This window comes from Stegodyphus dumicola, chromosome 5, assembly GCF_044657685.1.
Source record: "Stegodyphus dumicola isolate Sdum_Otavi_A_Nest chromosome 5, ASM4465768v1".
NCBI classification, from domain to species: domain Eukaryota; kingdom Metazoa; phylum Arthropoda; class Arachnida; order Araneae; family Eresidae; genus Stegodyphus; species Stegodyphus dumicola.
Window position 1 is genome coordinate 120,999,713 of NC_140772.1, and position 20,164 is coordinate 121,019,876.

The 20,164-nt window shown below is 33.5% G+C and overlaps 1 protein-coding gene across 4 annotated transcripts in view; it reads right to left on the reverse strand.

Annotated features, from left to right (window-relative positions):
• Positions 1–20,164, reverse strand: part of LOC118198326 (BTB/POZ domain-containing protein 2-like) — a 218,112-nt gene that overhangs the window by 90,704 nt on the left and 107,244 nt on the right. The window contains exon 1 of one of the 4 annotated variants that reach the window (XM_035369982.2): positions 17,736–17,927. The exons of the other annotated variants lie outside the window; for them this stretch is intronic. The gene's annotated coding sequence lies outside the window, so the exon portion shown is untranslated. Of the gene's footprint in view, positions 1–17,735; positions 17,928–20,164 lie in introns of those variants that run through there. 4 annotated transcript variants of the gene reach the window in all.

The following is a 20,164-nucleotide window of genomic DNA, read 5'->3' on the forward strand; positions in this document are numbered from 1 at the left end:
TATTCGTCTTAAATTATCTTTCAAATTCTTTTAGTCTTTGCTAGTACTGAACGTGTCGAACTTTTACTTTCTTGTTCAGAATTAGGAGTTTCTTAATTTCGGTATCAGTTAATCTCATGAGATATTGAATTTCCTTTCGAAACTGAGAATCTCGAGAATTATAAAAAATTACTAAATTAAAGAAAATTTGTTTTAATAAGGAGAAAAACAAACTATGCACAAAAAAAAAAAAAAAAAAAAAAAAAAAAAAAAAAAAAAAACATGAAAAATGAAAAAAGAGAAAAGAGAAAATACAGGGTTGTTTGATATTTATTATTTCCTCACAACACAGGTAAGAACTGATAGTTCGTTTTTGCTGATATATGTTTTTAGTAGCAATTCAATAAAATAATTTGTGTAAAGCTGATCTTTCCTCCCAAATCGTTAACATTTAGAGAAATGCTGCGGAAATGATAAAAAAAGTGCCATTCATGTCATCTTTCCTTTCGTTTCTTCATGCTTTGACTCCAAGTAGCATAACTCCGAACATATAGGTACATTTTTGAGCAAATAAACCCAGTATACATTTTCCTTCCGAATAGTGTAGTTAAGGAGATATTCTGCGTGGGATTTGTTCTTACTCTCAACATTTGCTTCATTTATAAACATTATGTTCTCTTCATCAGTCGGAAATGTGACGTTCGTCAATACGACGGCATCATTAAGCAATTATTAATAATAGAACGATACGATAGTTCTAGTTCTCCGAAAACATACTCAAATACATCCGCCTGTAAATTTTTAGGATTTCCTAAGTTAATGTTTCAGTTGCACTCCTTCATATTATTCTTTTCCATCTGCGTCGTTAAAAAAGAACCTAAAGCGGAAAAAGAACCTAAAGCGGAAAAAATACGAAGCAAAACCAGAAAGGGTGTGAGAGAGTGAAACAAACAAAAGAAGAAATCTGCTGCTAGAGGGCATGCAAGGATGAAGATAGCCCGCGGTAAGCGCCAGAATTTGCCGCACAGCTGGCGAATGACGATTTATCAAGTTTGCAGAAAGATCTTGTAACCCGGTAAACAGTTACCGTTGGAATCAGCCAAGTGGAACAATCGTTTGAACATATACATTAAATATCAGCAAAACAATGCAGGGAAGAAAACGTTTCCGGTAAACGTAACACCCGCATTCCAACTATAGAAAGTGAGACATCAGTTTTAACAGTTTAAAGCGGCAAACACAAAATTATTACCATATGATGAAAATATTTAATGTTATCAGTTTATGATAATGTTTAACATACTTGCGCGTTTTATCTAGTTATATAATCGTTTATCTAGTTAAATGTTATATAATCATATGAAAGCAATGAAATTATCGGAAAATAGAGGCAAAATTTTGGATATGTTCAAAACTGTTCTAGTACGATATTATTTGCTATAATAAAATTTCATGAGTACCTTTTTTTAGCCCAAAAGAATGTTAGCTCAGAAGGACAATTAGTCTCAAAACGGGATTTACGTTGAATCACTATTAAGTCTGAATCGCCACCAAATATTATCGCCCTGTATTATATTTAAAGAAATTAAATAATGAAGAATTTGCATGAATGTATGCATGTTTTCCGCACTGGGAAAAAACAACGGTACCTAGAACCATCAAATTTTGAATAACGTAGTAGTAATTTTGAATATCGTAGCCCACCCGAATATGGGCACCTGGAAGACCGAATTTTGAATTTCGAATTCGTATTATTGTGTATTTCATTTTTTGTAAAATTTAACGAATCTTTGATTAACCAACTCAATGATTTCAAAGTGAACAATGTCAACACTGTACCGGAAAAACATTTTAATCTCCAGCGCGCGAGACAGCCTATCGGAAATTCCAAAGATATGCTGTTTTTAAATATTTAATTGTAAATTTCAAATTTTGTAAAATTTTAACAAATTTTTGATTAACAAACTCAACGATTTCAAAGCTAGCAATGGCAACACTGCACAAGAAAAACAAAAACAAAAAAAAAAAAAAAAAAAAAAAAATTATACCTGCAGCGCGGAAGACTGCCTATTCTAAAGATAGGCTGTTTTTAAATATTTTTAGCCCAAGGGGACTTAAACCCAAATGTTCTCGAATCAGGTATGTGTATGTAAATAAAAACGCCTCTTTGGACTTAATATGAAATTTGAAAGCTTGCAGATTTTTTCAGATTAAGCCCAAACGGGCGGTAGCTCAGAAAGGCTATTAATCTCGAAACGGCGTTTTGCGTCGAATCACTAAAAGCGTTAAATCACTTTTCAAATTGTTGCCAGCAAATACTATCGCACTGTATTATAGCCAAAGAAATTAAAAAATAAAGAATCTCCGTGGATTTATGTATATTTATCGGAATGTTAAAAAACAACGGTACCTAGAGCCATCAAATTCCGAATATCGTTGTCCTCCACCCGAACATCGACACATGGAAGCCCGAATTTTGAATTTATTTTATTATTTATTTCATACTTTGTAAAACTTAAACGAATTTTTGATTAAGAAACTCAAAGATGTCGAAGCGAGCAGTGGCAACACTGTACGGGAAAAAAAAAAAAAAAAATCTCCAGCACGCGAAACTGTTCATTGGAAATTCTAGATATATGCTGTTTTTAAATATTTTTAGCTTAAAGGGGCGTTAATTTAAATGCTCTGGAAGTGGCTCTCGAAATGTGTATGTGTGTGTAAATAACGCCTCTTTCGGCGTAATATAAAATCTGAAAGCTTTCAGAATTTTTTTCGTTTCCCTCCTCGTAGATCCTCTTGATTTTTTTCATCTTTTATATTTTATTTATGACAGTGGTCCATTTCTTAGAATCTTCATGAATAAGAAACTAGATTTCCTTTTTATTCGCTGCACTTTTGATAGATCTCCTTTATTGAAAATTTTGATTTCTGCTTTCAAAATTTAAGTTTGGATTATCTAAAACATGTTCTTTCGTTCTAACTGCGTGCATTTATTTTCATTTATAAATTCAAAAATCTTTTTACTTTAAAGACACAAAATCTTCTTTTATATGTTAAAAAAAAAACAGAACACCGTTCATTGGGGCGGACTTTAATAACTGAATTAACGAGGCCAGATTTAATAATACGGAAACAACTGAAAGGATTACAGTGGAGCTATCCTTTGGCACAGAGTTTACTTATCTCAAAGCACAATTTATCTATGCTTTTCTGTGACATCTGTGTTAAAATTAAAGTGTCGCGGAAAATTTGTAATAACGACATTTACTCTTTATTTCAGTAGGATTACTTAATTACTGTTTCCAACTAGAAAGTTTTGTCTTCTTCTAATGTAATTAATATTAGCAAATGAAAAATACAATCCTTTTTAAAAACGCATTTCAAACCTAAACGTTTGAATCTTGAAGGATAACGGAGCTATGAGTCCAAAAAACGCAAGAGACTGTCTTTTCACAGTTTTTTAATGGAATTCGTTTCATATACTGAAGAAAAACTTCACTCTCGAAATCTTGAATATCATTATCGCCTAGGTTGTTTATTTGCTTATGCAATAAACGTATAAATATTTAATTTTATCTAAAAAAGAGTGAGTACCTTTTTCCCCTTTAGCAGAGATGACAAGTTCGCTTTCCTTTCTTGGACTCAAAAGTTTCTGGACTGCAGGGATATTCAATCTCATCCCTATCGCCCACTAGTAGGCAATTTAAGTTTTAATGGTGGCGATAGAGGCTTTTTTCGATGAAATGATGCGAGTCAAAACGATCGAAACATACTCATACATACATTTGGATGTATAACATATATACACATCTGAAACGTTAACTCTCTACTTGATTGTTTTCCCAGGTTCAGCTATCTTCTGTTTTCATTTATTTAGAAGGCTTTGCTATTTCTCTTAGGTGTTGTTCTGCGACTATAGCGCACATAATGGGATTATCGCATCTTAACAGTGCGTGAGGCTAGGAGAAATGTTTTAGAGAAACGAACTTATCCTACCAATAAAAGGTTCCTAGCCGAAACAGTTTCCCTGGAACCCGGCTAGCTACGCGAGACATAAATTTCTTATCTCTCATAAATATAAGCAAAGTAAATAAATGGATAAATTTAAACTCCGCTAAAACTTACTTTTAATTTATGCAAAATAAAATTACTGCGAAATCAGAAGACAGTAAGGAAATTTTAGTACCTACTAAAAGGGCGATAGGTATAAAAAGGTTGACTACCTCTGCTGGCATTTAGGATCATGAAAATAAAAAAATCTTCATTGCTCTTGCAGTCATTAAAGAGTTTTTTACATTCACTATAAGTAGTTGTAGGTGTTGTTTTATTTTCCTAATAGTTATTTTTATTTGAAACAAGCCTTTCCTATACATTCTAATTTCCCTGCCAGAATGAGTTTTCTGTATTACGATTTATGCTAATAAAGTAGAAACGAGTATTTAAGCTGGGGCCTGAGTCAGTAAGAAAGCGTGTTCTACTTCCCAGCCACGTTGTTGCTATTAGTTAAAGCTTGCTATTCTACGGCTGTACTTGATACGTGCCTGCTAGTATACACCGGTAGTTCTTAATTATGAGCAACTCCACGAATTTGATTCTGTGTAGCTTCGGTTGGTTACATTTATTTAGCATTAGTGCAATTTTATATTTTCGTTTTTCAGTTAAGGCCCAAGTAGAGGCTTTTAGTACGTCCAAGAGCGGCGATCTGTAAATATATTTTGAGTTGAAAAAAAGGGTAGTTTAACCCTTTTTCCGGAGTTGTTACTTACGCTCAAGAGAGCGAATAGTCGCTAAATATTTTTTCAGTATTTTAGCATTCAAAGCAGTCTCTTTAAGATAGCATAGTACGTAGTATTTCAAGAGATATTTAACCGCAATATTTTTTGAAAAAATCAGTACGTATGTGCTATACTAGTATTAATATTCAACGTGATCCTGAGTGCAAGTACTTCTTTACTTTCAACTGAACCTCTGCTGAAGTTTTTAAAAAAATACTCTTGTTTAGATGAATGCCGGTTCTTGTAATTTTTACAGTGGAAACTCGGATCACAAAAGCCTCACATCACGAACAACTAATCTTCTGAACAAAAGAGGTCTTGGATGACGATCTATATCTCGAGTTTTGAACACGTGTTTCGGCAAAATATGATTTTTCAAAGATGTTTGAACTCATGAGTCGGCAACATACGATTTTTCAAAGATGTTTCAAAGTAGCTTGCACCACGTACATAATTTTCACCGACAGTTACCATTTTAATATTTTCCATTGTTTAACTCTCATTAAGATAGCTCTCATGACAGCAAGTGACTTAAAGGATCATGGCTTATGTCTGGATAAATAATGGCAGGATTGGGTTGCAGGCAAAGACTAAGCACTTTGACACTTAAAATGCTTTTGATATCTATGATATTGTGTCTCTAGACAAAACCATGGGTTAAGAAATTAACAATGAACACGTGGAGACGTTACTATGGGATCATGAAAATGAGCGAAAGAAAAATGATCCTGGTTCTGTGGCCTGCAAAATTTGTGAAAAATGGGGAAAGTTGCAAAATCATTACGTATCACCTTGATAAAACAGTGGCAATCTATAGCGTAAGCACTTTCATTGACGTCACGTCTCAGTTTAGAAACATTTAAAAGCGCAGGCAACAGCAAATCATAATGGACAAATTTTCAGTGAAATAGAGACCCTGTGCGTCTCAAGCACAGTCGAGTGGAGCTTATTCTTACCTGGAGCTTAGGGGAAAAGGAAAGATAAAAGAAGACGTATCCTAATGACACTTATCTGATGTTTTAATGGAAGGGAATTTCGAATCCAAGCAATAACATCTTCTTTATTTTCCATTTACATTCTCCATTCCTCTTCCTACAAGTATAGTAAAATTAAATTAAGTGTTCATTTATTTTGTATACTTAATATTGTGTTTATATGTATATATATATTTTTTGTTTGGCATTTAATGATTTTTCATTTTTGGTTACGTTACATGTTTGCTCATGTTTTGGGATTACGAACATATGCACAAAGTAGCGATCAGCTGTGATCTAAGAAAGAATTCATCCATTTTACATTAATTCCTATGGAAAATTGTTTTGGTTTACGAATACTTCAGTTGACAAACGGCCTTCAGGAGCGAATTAAGTTCGTGAATCGATGTTTCCCCCGTATATTTTCAATGATTCAAATCAGCCGCCCGGACGGTATAGTGATTACGGGAGCCTGTCTGCGATACCAAAGGGCCCGGGTTTTAATTCCGCAGAAGGCAGGGATGTAAAATTGTCAGTCCCATCATAGGAGGTAACGGTGGCCACCTATTAGGTGCCCCCACAATAAAATGGTCACCGCTTCTGGCCTTAGTAGAGGCCAATGCCGATATAGGCAAGTGCCCGCCATTTATATTAAAAAAAAAACATTCAAATATGAAAATATATGAAAGTTTGGGAAGTACTAATCATGAAATACAGAAGATTGTTTTCATTAAAAAGCAGTTATTTTTTAATGCAAACAATATCTCCATTTTTAATTGCTTGCTTATTCATGGATTGAGCATATTATTGTATAATAATACAAGAATGAAAAAGCTATTAAGACAAATACCATGTTCAAAATATAACTAAAATTTAGTCTAAAAAATAGAAATTCTATTATATTCTGCTATTTTTTCTGACATTTTCCTGGACAAAAATTGAAGTTAAACGTCAACAAAAAGAGCTACGCCTAATAAAATACTTATATAAAAAGTTTACACTGTGGATAGACTGAATAAATTAGAGTACAGAGAAAAAGATTTATCTTTGTCCACCATTTTATTTTAAATTTATTAAAAAATTTTTATGTTATTTTGCTATTCATTTAATTTTTTTAAATCACATTTTGTTACTGTATTATTATTTTTTCAAAATAATGATGCAGATAGACGGTAATGCACATATTGTGATTATTATTATTACTAATGGCACGTAATAATATTTATAGTGAAATTTAAATGATTAGGAGAACCGGAACACAGCTTCAAATTACAGTTTGGAAATAGTAATTTTCATGTAATTTAAAAGGTGTTCAGCCTTAAAATGCTTACTACAGGCACAGCTTTTAGGTTTATTAGAATTTTATCTACAATTATGATTTTTGCTATATTTACTTATTTTTACTGTTTCTGATATTAGGGTAATTAACTTCAGAGTTAGAAAGCCATAAATCCTTTAAACTTCCTATGACTATTAAAATACATGTTTTTCAAATATTATGCTACGCAATTCCAACAACAAACTCCTATTTACAAAATTTGGCAAATGATTTGTTTTTAAAGAGTAAGATTTAAAGGAATTTTAATCTCAGCTTTATTTCGGATTAAATTACGTTTCTGATCTAAATTGCCCCTTTTATTAGCTATAAAATTAAAATACATTTTAATCACATAAAAATTAGATTTCTTCCCTGAATAAGCATATATAAAAATTTCTTTAATTAAGAAACCGCGAAATACATGAGACACATTCATGAAAATAATTTAGAAACACAAAATTGTTTAATTATGCGTGTTCAGTGTAGTCCAGAATTGCAGGAATGAGGATATGTTTTAATTTTCATTAATTCCATGACGGCCAGTCTTTGGTAAAAACTGCAATGCATCTATTGTTCATCGTCGGTCAGCAGGTAACTGATTAATATTCTCTCGTTTATGAGATACTGAATATTGATAAAGGCACAATGAGAACGCTGAAATCTAAAGTACAGGTAAGAATATGCTACGAGATATGGCTTTGGAGAGAGGAAAAGTCAAAATTCAGACGCATCTGCGGCCGAACAATGTAAAAAAGTAAAGAAAGTTCTTTTGAGAGACGGGTGATAAGTACTGCTGAACAGCGATAATCAGCCAATTAAGACAGACCTTTATTTTGATATCAGACCGTTACATCCCTCAGGCTTTAACCTGTCTTCCTTCGGAGATCCACGATCTAGTGCTGGTGATGCTTTATACGATAGCATTTCGTAGAAGGTCCGAATACGTCCAATCCTTCTCATGGGATTTCCTGGATAATTATGTACTTTTAAAAAGGACAGACGCGTTTAGAACATAACATCCGGTCGTGGACGCCTTGCATGCTTTGGAAAGACTAAAAAAAATTGACGAACACAAAGAGTTATTAAAAGAACAGCTGCTTTTAGTTAATTAAAACAGCATCTGCTTTTGAAAAGTACCAAACAAATGGGTTTGCGGGACTCAGATTACCAAGATTAGGTCATATAGTTCATTTTTAAGTTAAAAATATCTAAGCAGCAGTTCTAAGTTTTATCTAAAGTAAAAACTACTCGAAGGGTCATAAAAATTTTTACTACGCACGACATGTTTTTTCATTTTATTTAAAATTAAAGTTCACAATATAAGAAAATTAACTTATTGGTTACTTTATACACTTTTCTAGTTCACAAAATTTTTAACTTACATTTCGAATGATATTTAATATTTTACCCTGTTTTCGGAAAATTTGGATATTCTGATTGATGCGGAATTGAAATTACTCTAAAATCGTTAGTCCTGTTAAACAAAATAATAAAAATTTTGACTATTAATATAATAAAACTTCTCAAGTTTTTTAAAATTTTCTTTCTATGCCTAAGAAGAGAATTTTTAGTCAGAGAATCTGCATTGCAATTTAGTTACAGGCCTTTATGAAATTCTTCATGGATTTTCTGTGAAACTGCTTGAATTAATAAAATTATATTTACTTTATTACAGTTTAAGCATGCATGTTATTAAAGGTCATTGATGAACAAAGGTAGGGGGAAAATATGGAAAATGCTAAATCAGGTAACCTCCTCGCCCCCCAAAAAAACTACTCGAAGGGTCATAAAAATTTTATTTTTTGCTACAAAAGATTTATTTTCTTGCATATTAAAAAATTAAATAAAAAATTAAAGTGTACAGAAAATAAAACTGTGAAAGCTTCTTTACTAAATTAATTTCACATCTACAGTTATCTCCTAAAAGAAAAAGGATTCGAATATTTCGTGTAAGTGCTGAATTAAAAAAAGCAGCCGTAGGCACTTAACAAAAGCAAGTTACTGAAGTCTGGCATCTGCTATGAAATGGGTCAAATTTACTTTTTACGAAGGCAGAATTTTTTTTGCCGTTATATCTTTCACATGAGATATTTTCTAATTTTGTAACATTTAGGTTGCTTTGTAATTTAAAATAACAATAAAAAAATACTGAAACTGGCAATTTGATAAGAACCTCATATATTTATCATAAGCTTTTATTTAGCTCACTCATGGAGTTTGTTGCTATGATAAAATATTTAACATCGATTTTTAAACTATTTCTTGCTAATGCTATCGAGCTTAAATTTTGCACACGCACTGTTCGTGGAGCAAGAGATGCTAGAAGGTCTCAAGCTGCTATAGAGGCGAAGTGGATCTATCTTTTCTCATCAAAATTTCCCCTTCTTTGACTTTGAGTAGTTCTTTGACTGACCATTGACTTGTGTTTAATATGTGTCCTACCTTACCTGAGCAGGCTTTACTTGTAATGTTAATGTAAGGTTAAATTCGAGGAATCTGGATCGCTAGAGCTAGAGTCGTAAGATGATGAAAAGCTGTAAAGGAATTTGCCACTGCCATGTTTGACTACAGAGGGATTAGCAGTGGTCTAAGCGTTGTCACCAAACCGATATGCCTTATGTTACTGCCAAGAAAATATTGAATTTCTATCCGTATAATATCAGTAATGTGCAAGAACTAAGGATGACAGATTATGATTAAGCACCCAACTTTCGTACTATGTTTCTTACCTGCACAGAAACCAACAATAACAAACCAGCCTTGGAAAATATTATGCGGAGATGAAGCTTAGTTTATCTGAATGGTTCCCGTCAATACTCACAATTGCAGAATATAGTCATCTGAGCAACTCATAGTAATCCATTAAGTGCCACTGCATTCTGCAAAAGTAATCGCGTGGTGTGGATTCAGTGGCTGATTTTATAACACAATCATAACGAGAAAATCACATCTACAGTCCTTGTACCTGCACCGTTACTGGACTGTAGAAATATCTGCAAGTGCTGCAAACTTTCGCTATTTCATAACTGCAGCAAAGACAGTGCTTGGATTCTAATTTTTTATGTAAGATGAGCATGGCCGCATGTTTTTTGTTCACTACAGAACATTTTACTCCAGCATTTCGGTAATGAGAGAGATATCAGTCAATATTTTTCGACGGAATGGTCACCTCGTTGCCCGGACATCACTCCATATAACTTTTGACTATAGAAAATCATAAATCCACTGTGTATTATGGTGGCATTACAAACATGAGTTCCTTGAAAGATAACATAAGACGGGCTGTTCCAAACATCCAAACTGACAGTTTACATGCTACAGTAGAGAACGTTGTACACCGAATGCAATATCTTGCACACAGGGAAGGTCAGCACATCGAAAATGTTGGACATGATCTAGGAAATCCTAATGTTGATTAGTAAAAGATTATTTTCTATGAATTTCGTATTATATGTCATTCATTTTTGTATGCGCATTTTTTTATTACTGAAACATTAATGAAATTTTGCCTAATCCATTTTCTGCACTTTCATTATAATCATTGACTCGTTTTGGGTTCCGACAGCGCCAATTCTTTTTTAAATTTATTTTCCCCTGCTTTCTACAGTTTGTGTATGAAATCTTATTTTCATTCTGTTTATAAGTTTTAGCTGCAGATGCCTTCAAACACGGAAAGTGAATTTATCACTATCTTGTACTATGCGATGAAGCAAGGGTTTTTCAAAATTCGATTTAGATTTTTTAAAATTTAATGTTGAAACGCTTTTTTTGCACATATCTTCGTTTAAGGAACAAATTAAATATCAGAATTTTATTATTTACACAATCGGATAGAAAGTTTTTTTTTCATTTTAAATTAGTATAAAAATTTTTAAAATAAATTCTCAGTTTTGGGAGAACTCTCGAAAACCTCGACTGTTTGACTGCTATTATTTTTAAATTTCAACATCTAAAATTGTATCGCTTGTGTTTTGACATTTACATCTCAAGCTCTTTATCTTCTTTTAAAACGGGAATGATAAAAATATATAAATTATGAGATTTTTCTACATTAAAAAAACATGTTGCATTATGAACATACAACAGGTTATGATGTCATTATGCGTCAAACTATTTTTCCTGCTTCCGTATAAATTTCTCTATTATTGATTTTATTTATTCATTTATTAATCTTTCCCTTGCTAGAAAGAATCACTTGTGAAGAAATTAAGCTTACTCTAGAAGGTCTTCCGCAATTTTATAAATTCTGTTTCTCTCCCGTTTTTGATATAGAGATTTTTCCATTTAGTATTCATTTCGTTTTACTAATCTGAAAAACGCGCACTTTAAGGAGTCATTAGCGTTTAAAATCATTGGCAAAGAAATCTGCCATGTCATTTTTAATTTCATCATTTTATAAATTTATAAGCATTTTTCTCACCCATTCGTTTTAAAATTAATTTTTTCATTTTAGTTTTATTGTGAAATTTAATATTATATTCTTTTATAAGAGTTTGAAAATTCTAACATCTAAAAATGTAGCAGATCTGAAAATTTTGCAAGTTATAATATAAACTCTTTTACAATAAGAAAGATTTTAAGATATTTATTAGGAGACGCTTTTAAACCTTTAACTAGCTGCTTGCGGTGCCAGCTATCACACTGGCATGAGTAGTTCTCCATACCGAATGTAAACCAGATGTGGTGTGGTAATTTACCTATTCTCAGATGATCAAGCATAGCGTGCTGTTAGCAGAGTAAAGTCACAAAGAATTAAAATTCGGGAGCTGAGCCATACAAAGCTGACTTGGAAAAGTATAACAGTAATACATTAGCGGAAATGGCGCTTATGTAAAGAAATCTAATAAACGAATTGCATTGCCAAAGGTATAAGCCATTATCTTTAAGGGCTTTTATCATTCGTGATATAAAATTGTACATGGACTTTGAAAAGATAATTATTTAAACTATTGTTTCCAATAAACTATATTACAAATTATTTTTATCCTTCGATTTCATTAGTAATTTTATGAGTTTTAAATAAAAGTTTATTTTACAGTTACAGACACGTAAAAAAAAAAAGAAAAAGAAAAAAGGAAGGGAGTACTTAGGTATTATTGCAACCACCTTAGTAGAAGTCGTCAAACTCTGGCAACCATGCGCATAACAGTTCTTTAGGTAACCATATTCATTTTAAGTTGCAATCCAAAATTTCACCGAATCACCTTTTTTCTCCTGTAAAAAATCGCCAAATTGCATCAAGGGGTTTGCTCTAATACGTAAGTACCAAAAACAGTAACTTCACTACGTGATTAACATGCTCTAGATGAGTATATAAATTCCACTGTTTTAATCTGTAAGGTTTAACCTATGTTTTTAACAGTTATTTTTAGTTAAAGATACTTTCCTATTCCTCCTAATTTCAGCTTACAATTTCCTTCCAGAATGTGTTTTTAGAATCGCAGTTAAATGCAAGTGAAGCACTTAAGTCGAAGTTCCACTGGCTTTGTTAGAGAGCCAGAGATTCTGACTAGCGCGCGTTCGGATTTTGGCTAGCCTCTTTCTAAGCTATTACTACGCTGAACCGTATTTCAGGCCCTTGATAGTTTGGCCATTAACATTTAGAGGCCAACTCCTGTAGAATTCTGATAGCTTCGGCTATATCTTTTTAGTTAAGCATTAATTGAGTTTGATTTTCTTAGTATTATTGAATTCAAGCGCAAGTGAAGGCTTTTCTGTACGTCCTGAGAAAAGACCATCTGTTAACCTTTATTTTGAGCAATAAAAGGGTAATTAACTCTTGAGTTTACGTTTCCGTTTCCTGAGCTAAAACGATTATTCGCTTACCAGTTCTCAAGGTTCCACATACATAGCCGTAACTTTAAGGTTGGAACCTTATAAATCTATCAATGCGTCCCTTCAATTTATAGTAGTGTATCCATATAACGATTCGACCGCTAAGACAGATGTAATAAGCAAAAAATCTGACGTGCCCAACCTATGGCCTTCCAAAATTCAATGTTTTAAATAGTAACGAGCTTCGTTCCCGTTGTTCCGTTGAAAAGTTCCCGTTGATCGTTTGTAAAGAAAATATAATTTCTGTTCCAATAAATAGAAAAGCCTGTAATACGAAATTTTGGATTATATTTCATTGGGTATAATTAGCCATGTATAAAACTTGGCTTTATAAATTTACGAGTATATCAACATAACCAAAGGTTGCGTCGAACCACGAAAAGCGTTGAATCACTTTCCAAATTGTTGCCACCGAACATTATCGCCCTCTGTTATATTTAAAAAATTAAATAATGAAAATACTGCATGAATGTATGTATGTTTCTCGCATCTTGAAAAAACAACGATACCTAGAGCCATCAAATTTTGAATAACGTAGTTTTCCACCCGAGCTTGAGTGCTTGGAAGCCCAAATTTTGAATTTCGAATTTGTTTTACTTTCTATTTCTTTTCTTTTTTTTTTTTTTTAACTTTAGAAAATTTTTTGGTTAACAGACTCAACGATTTCAAAGCGAGCAGTGGCAACACCGTACGGAATAAAACTTTTTTACCTTCAGCGCGCTAGACTATCTATCGGAAATTCTAAAGATATACTGTTTTTAAATGATTTTAGCCCAAATGTTCTCGAAACATATGCGTGTGAGTGTAAACGGAAAAAAAATTATCCCTTTGGGCGTAATATAAAATCTGAAAGCTTCCAGATTTTTTTTTATTTACCCTTTGGGCGTCATATAAAATCTGAAAGCTTTAGGACTATTTCATTCATTTATTTGCTAAGATCAACAAAACAGCTTATAAAAAACGAGCTGTACTACAAGTAATATCAAGCCAAAATGACAAATAATTTTTAATGAACACTGAAATAGTGCAGTGATGGTATGATTCTAATTTTCAACACTTTCGTATAGATCCTTGAGTGACTTTTGATTATCAGGAGTGCCTCGTTAATACTCGGAAGGAGCTATATCGATTGCAAGGCCAGAGAAAGTTGCTGTTTAAAAAATGCAGTTTTGAGTAGAAATAAAAAGTCTGAATGTAATTTTTTTTTAATTCTGGAAGTATTAATTGTTTCAGATCCAGATCCTACTTTTTCGAAACTTTTTCACAACAAAAATGACTTTTGACGTTTTATATAAAAATTTAAATTACAAATATCGTAGTCTGAGTCTAGAAGAAGTCTGAGTCTCTTATATATAAGGAGATTATTAAGGGGTTTGAGTCTCATACATCTGTTATATATGAAGATCTATGTGTCTCTTATCTCAGTATTAAGAGATCTGAGTCTCTTATATCTGTTATATATGAGATGTATTATATGTAAAGATCTATTCTTCTCTTTATCTGAATATTAAGAGTCCTGAGTCTCTTATATCTGTTATATATGAGTTATATATAAAGATCTACACATCTCTTTTCTGAGTATTAAGAGGTCTGGATCTCGTATATCTGTTATATATGAGATATATTACATATAAAGATCTACGTATCTCTTCATATGGACAATACTTAGTCCCCTCCTCACTAAATGTTATCAAATTGCACATTTGTTTATGTTGGCTTCACTGCGCTTGTTCGTGACAGACAGCATGAGGGACAACGAAAGGGAACAACCCTCCTTCCGGAAGTCGTTTTGTATTCAGTAACGATCTATTAAAAACGGGGAAAAAATTCAACAAATATAGCAGAGCGAAAGTTGTCAACGGAAACAGATCCACACTTTTTTTACATTAGTACACATGCCCTGGATAAACATAGCGTGCTGCGTTTCCATGAATTTTCATTCAATTTCGTTCTCAAGTTTATATTCCTGACTCCAGAGTACAATGACCTTTCGGATGGGACTGAAGCTGGACGACAGTATGTTCGGCAACGACGTTCATTAAGCGCATCGTCCTAAATAATTTTATGTCGAATTAACTTTGTAACGTTAAGCTGCTAATTGGAAAAACACTTGTTAGGGAATATCAGCAGAGAACTGTAGCTGTCACTGCATAATTTGCGAACTAAAGCAGTTACAAAGAATTCTTCCATTATGATTATAATATCTCTTTAAATTTAGTTGTTAGATGCCTATTTTAAGAACAATTCGTCGTGGGTTGGAAAAAAAAATTAGCGGTTTCTTTACATGTTTTTATTCTTCATCATTTCCCCCCCTCTCTTTTTTTTTTGTTATGTATCACTTAGTGAGGCAGCACACTTCCTGAATATTAGCGCTACTCGTGACAAAGATAAAACGCCTGAATTAGGGATAATCGAGGTATAATACTAATATAGAATATGAACGGGCAAATTAATATAGGTAAAATATTTTTTTAATTCTTAAAACTTTTCTTTGATTTATCATTAATCTAACAGGATCTTTTTAATGTCTATTTTGAAAACACTAGAAAATAACTCTCCTCGTGAATTTAATCGATTTAAGGGGTTTGCAGCTGAAGTTACAAACTCTTTATCAATCAGTTTTCAGACAGCGATTGATCTTAGAAAACTGGAAAATAGCCAAAGTAATTAGGATTTTTCTGTAAATACATCAAATAATAAAATACATTCAATTCTGAATGCAGTGAAACTGTCTGTAGAGGATATCCGACTACAGGGAACGATATTCTGCAAAAGAATATCGTTCCACAGAAAGGAGTCTTGTAAAGCTAGTCTAGCTCGGCCGGAAGAGTACACGTTAGAAATGCGAACAACAAAGTTTCTACTTATTTAATAGGACTTAGTGATGTTCGTGATGTTCCCTGGGAAACCCAGAGTAAGTAACTTCTAAATAAGGCCTTCCAGCCTGGGGATCATATTAACACAGGCCCTCCAATAAGGCATGTGTTAATATGGCCACATGTTGAAACTTTACTTCAATAGTTGCAATTAATAACTTCCATTATGTCTCATTCCATTTCAGTCCTACTTCGCTCTTCTTTAAATCTCTTCATTCATCTGTGCACATTACTGTTATGAACAGTCTTTTCTCCGTAAATATCCTGCAGTTTTATTGGATTTCGGAGAGATTACGTCTTTCTAGTATTGAGAACTCAATGAGAGTGCATTACTTGTACTTTATATGCATTATTTATTTGTAAAGAAAACGTTATTATTATACGCATGTACATAGGACGAATCACTGAAGCAATGTGCATAGTTAGGATGATCTGTGCAAGTTTATAAGATATATTAGACCAACTTTTGCATTATTTTCGGTATGAACGTTGAAATTTTTTTATCAAAATATAAATTCTTCATGTATTGATTAATTCATATATTGACTAATTACACAATATTGATTAAATACTATTTTTGTTAATTACAAATTAAATTTACATACTAACTTATCAGCGTTGTGTTCAAGAAGGGGATATAACGTGTGAAATTAAAAGTATTGAATAATTTATAGATAACTGCATACATATACTAACTGTTAAAGCACTCAACTTTATAACAAATTTATTATCATAAAATTTTATGTGGTGCATATTGGGAGATTCATGACATTAATTAAAATGTAATTATCAATGTATTTCACTGAAATGATGGCAACCATTCATTCAAACCACAATAATCAGCATGTCTTTTAGAAACTGCACGCTGAAACATCAATCATTTATTCTTATTAAGGAAGCTAACCTAATATTATATATTTTCAATTAATGGTGTGCACAAAAAACGCGTGCACGTGCCTTTTAAACAGAAGAAAAGAAAAGTCCAAATCCTTGCCCTTGATCTTGACAAATTTATAGACATTTCTGATGAAAAAGTCAACATTTCGCATTTTTTTTCTTGGTCATAAGTTCTGGACATTTTTTTCCGTGCATTTCTAACGATATCCACACCGATTTCTTAATAACGGCTTTCACCCATGTAAGTTTTATTTACGAAAATACTGTCCTTCAAACCCTATCACTGCCAACAAAGAGACACTTTATAATAAACTGCTTATGTGCTTCCTTACAACGCGTTTAAAAGAGCTGACGATAAATCAATTATATGATGGAATTATTATTTAAAACTTTATTACTCTCGAAATAACAGAATGTATAACATCAATATCAGCTGCGCATATTTTAATTGTAACATAAGTTTTTAATTTTTTTAAATCCTTTGAATTCTAACCAGATGGAAGAAAAGTGCACTTATCTGAGATTGTAAGACGGCATGCTCACACTTCGAATTCAGTTGAGATATTTTTTAGTAATTGCCTGCTGCATTTCTAGGGTTTCTTGAAAGGGTTACTCAAAATACAGTTTTCTACAAAAGCAACATCAATTGAGTTGCAGTTTAAAAAATTTAAAAATTAAACCGAATTTAACAAAAATATCACAAGGGGCAATTAATAGAAGGAAGAGAAACATGTCAATACAAAATTCAAAATTAGGCAGAGTTCAGTGTTAGACTGACATTAGTTCGTTTCTTGAAAAAAGTGCCTCTCCATGCTACACAAAAAGCATGGATTGTTTTCTATAAAACCACCATCAATTTAATATGCAAGCTTTTTAAACTATCGCAAATCACCAAGAATTTGAATTTTCTTATACACTTATTTTGTTAACCACCCATAAATCTCTTCTTTGACGAAAATGTGTAATTTAAACTTACTGCGTGAAAGGTATCTAGAAAGGAAAAGTGCCCTTTATACACATAGTACTTTACACATTCCCTTTAAAAGACTTTAAAATTACTTATCAATATTTGAAATCTCACCTCTATAGCAGAATTCCTTATCGTCGCTTTGAATGAATGGAGTGCTACAAATGGATTTGAAAATATTACGGATGTCCAAAGGGCACAGGACCCGAATTTTCGGGTCAAGGTTACTAAAAAGCTCTCAGAAGCAAAATATAATTTGACGCAAATTATTTGAAGCTGACCCAGTTACGTTTATATGATATCGGGCAATGGCAGCCGTGCGGATGTCTGTGAAAGCAAACCTTCAAATCTCATCCGTTCTAAACGGAAATCAGGAAAACAGAAGATCACATGAGAGAAAAAAGTAGCTGTTCCAATATAGATGATTCACACTTCCGACTTGTAAAATTTAAACAAATATAATAAAAATTAAATGAATGCCCAGAGTTATGTCTTTATACTAGCACAAAGGTTGTGGAACTATAATGTCAGAAACAGACAGAAATTTGCAGGTCATACAACCGAAATTTTCTGATTCCCAAGCAATGAGCGATGAAGAAACATATATAACTGGGTTTATGCGTCAGATTTATGGTATCAGTTTATGAGACATTATGGTTTATCAGCCAAGATCTGAAGATGATTAAACATGTTATTTCATAATGTATAGTAGCGAGTAAGTTGTACAGCGAAAGCATACACGTTTCCGAAATATTTAATTTGAATGAAAGTAATGAAAATGTAGGAAAAAATGCAATGCGCAGCATAGGTGAAAAGACAGTCTGAAGCAAATATTCTTTAAAATTATGCAATTTTATGTTTCTGTATCGATCAGTTTCTTAAAAACACATTTTCAGTAAGGTTTGCGGTTTATATCTACTTAAATGTTTTTTGTTGTGACTAATCTCACATGTCTAAACTAATCAGAACAAGCCGCCGAATTTTATTGTGCAGAGAGTACAAGACTGCATTTAACTTGGGCACCATATTTTACCCTATTTCACTACAATTTTAAAGGAGAGCAATCGGGTAGGCAGTCCGAGGGTCACCCACCCTCTTCCGCTACCACCAAACCACACAAGAGAATTTCCGGCTTGCCATATACTTATGAGCAAAATTAAGAGAATTCGAAAATTGTCTAAGGTACTAATTATGCCGCTAAAGAATTTTGCAAATGTTCAATGTCGAATACGTAAGCGTATACGAGCGTGTCTGCGGAACTATGATTGTGGGACGGGGTTATAAGTGTACGAGGGGTTTTCAGCGATTTGTGGGCTTGCACTTCTTCACGACATTTGTCGTGTTTTTTACAAGAGTAATATAAATTTTATAAGGTGTCAGGTAAATTGAGTAGTCACGAACGTATGGACGACGGAATGAGATGGACAATTATTAGTAGATTGGAGGCAGGCTAGTCACAAGCACAGGTGGCCACAGAGCTCAATGCAACGCCAACTTGTGGAAATAGTTTCAAGACATTTTATTCATAGAGAGAGGAGCTGAACAAGGTACGCAAAAAAAAACGCTTCACAATGATAGATGAGGTTCGTTATTGGCATTTTAAGTGCGGCGACACAGGACTGCTAAAGATTTACAGCCTTCACGTGAGCTGTAAGCTGCTACTGCAACCCGAGTGTCACGGTCTACAGTTGCCCGAAGGCTTCATGAGATGGGGTTGTATGCCAAAAGACTCGCTGTTTGTGTTCCGCTCACTCCAGCACGACAGGGCGTTTAGCATAGCACAGACAATACGCGCCTTGATCCAGACTTCAGTGGAGCACCGTGAGTTTTATAGATGAGCCCAGAATCAGCCTGGACACTGAATCTCAGTGTACCTGTATATAGAGAAAAACCTGGAGTACGATACTAACCCTCCTATTACGGTGGTGGACTGTAATGGTTTGGGCAGGTACTATGTTGGACCTTGCATGCGTGTCACCAAGGCTCCCTGACTGCTATGAGGTATAGAGAGAAGATTGTAGAACCCTATGTTTGAATTTTCAGAGGCGCAGTTGGTTCTAGGTTCCTGTTGATGGACGACAACACTTGTCCACGAAAGGCCCAGCTGGTTGACTATTACCTGGAAAGTGAGGATATTCGCCGCATGGATTGGCCAGCCAGATTTCTTGATATTAATACTATACAGCACGTCTGGGACGCTCTTGAGAGGGAAACTTCATTTCGCCATTTTCCTCCGAAAACCATCCCGGGTTTGAAAACTGGCTTGCTGCAGTGAGTTACTCAACTGCCTTGTAGCAGTGGTATCAAATGCCGTAGGGACATCTCAACTGCCTTCCGTTTAGTAGTCGTCACGCTGAGAGACCTATCTGTCAGTAAGAGGAGACCATACCCCATAACGTGGATTTTGAACATTCTCGTATTATGAGCTCATTATCATGCGTACGTAAAAGAGCTTTTGAGTAGTACGTCTCTTTCTCTGTTATAAATGTATACTTATACCAAATTTCATAAAAATCTGTCAGTTTTTCAGCAATTCTACATAA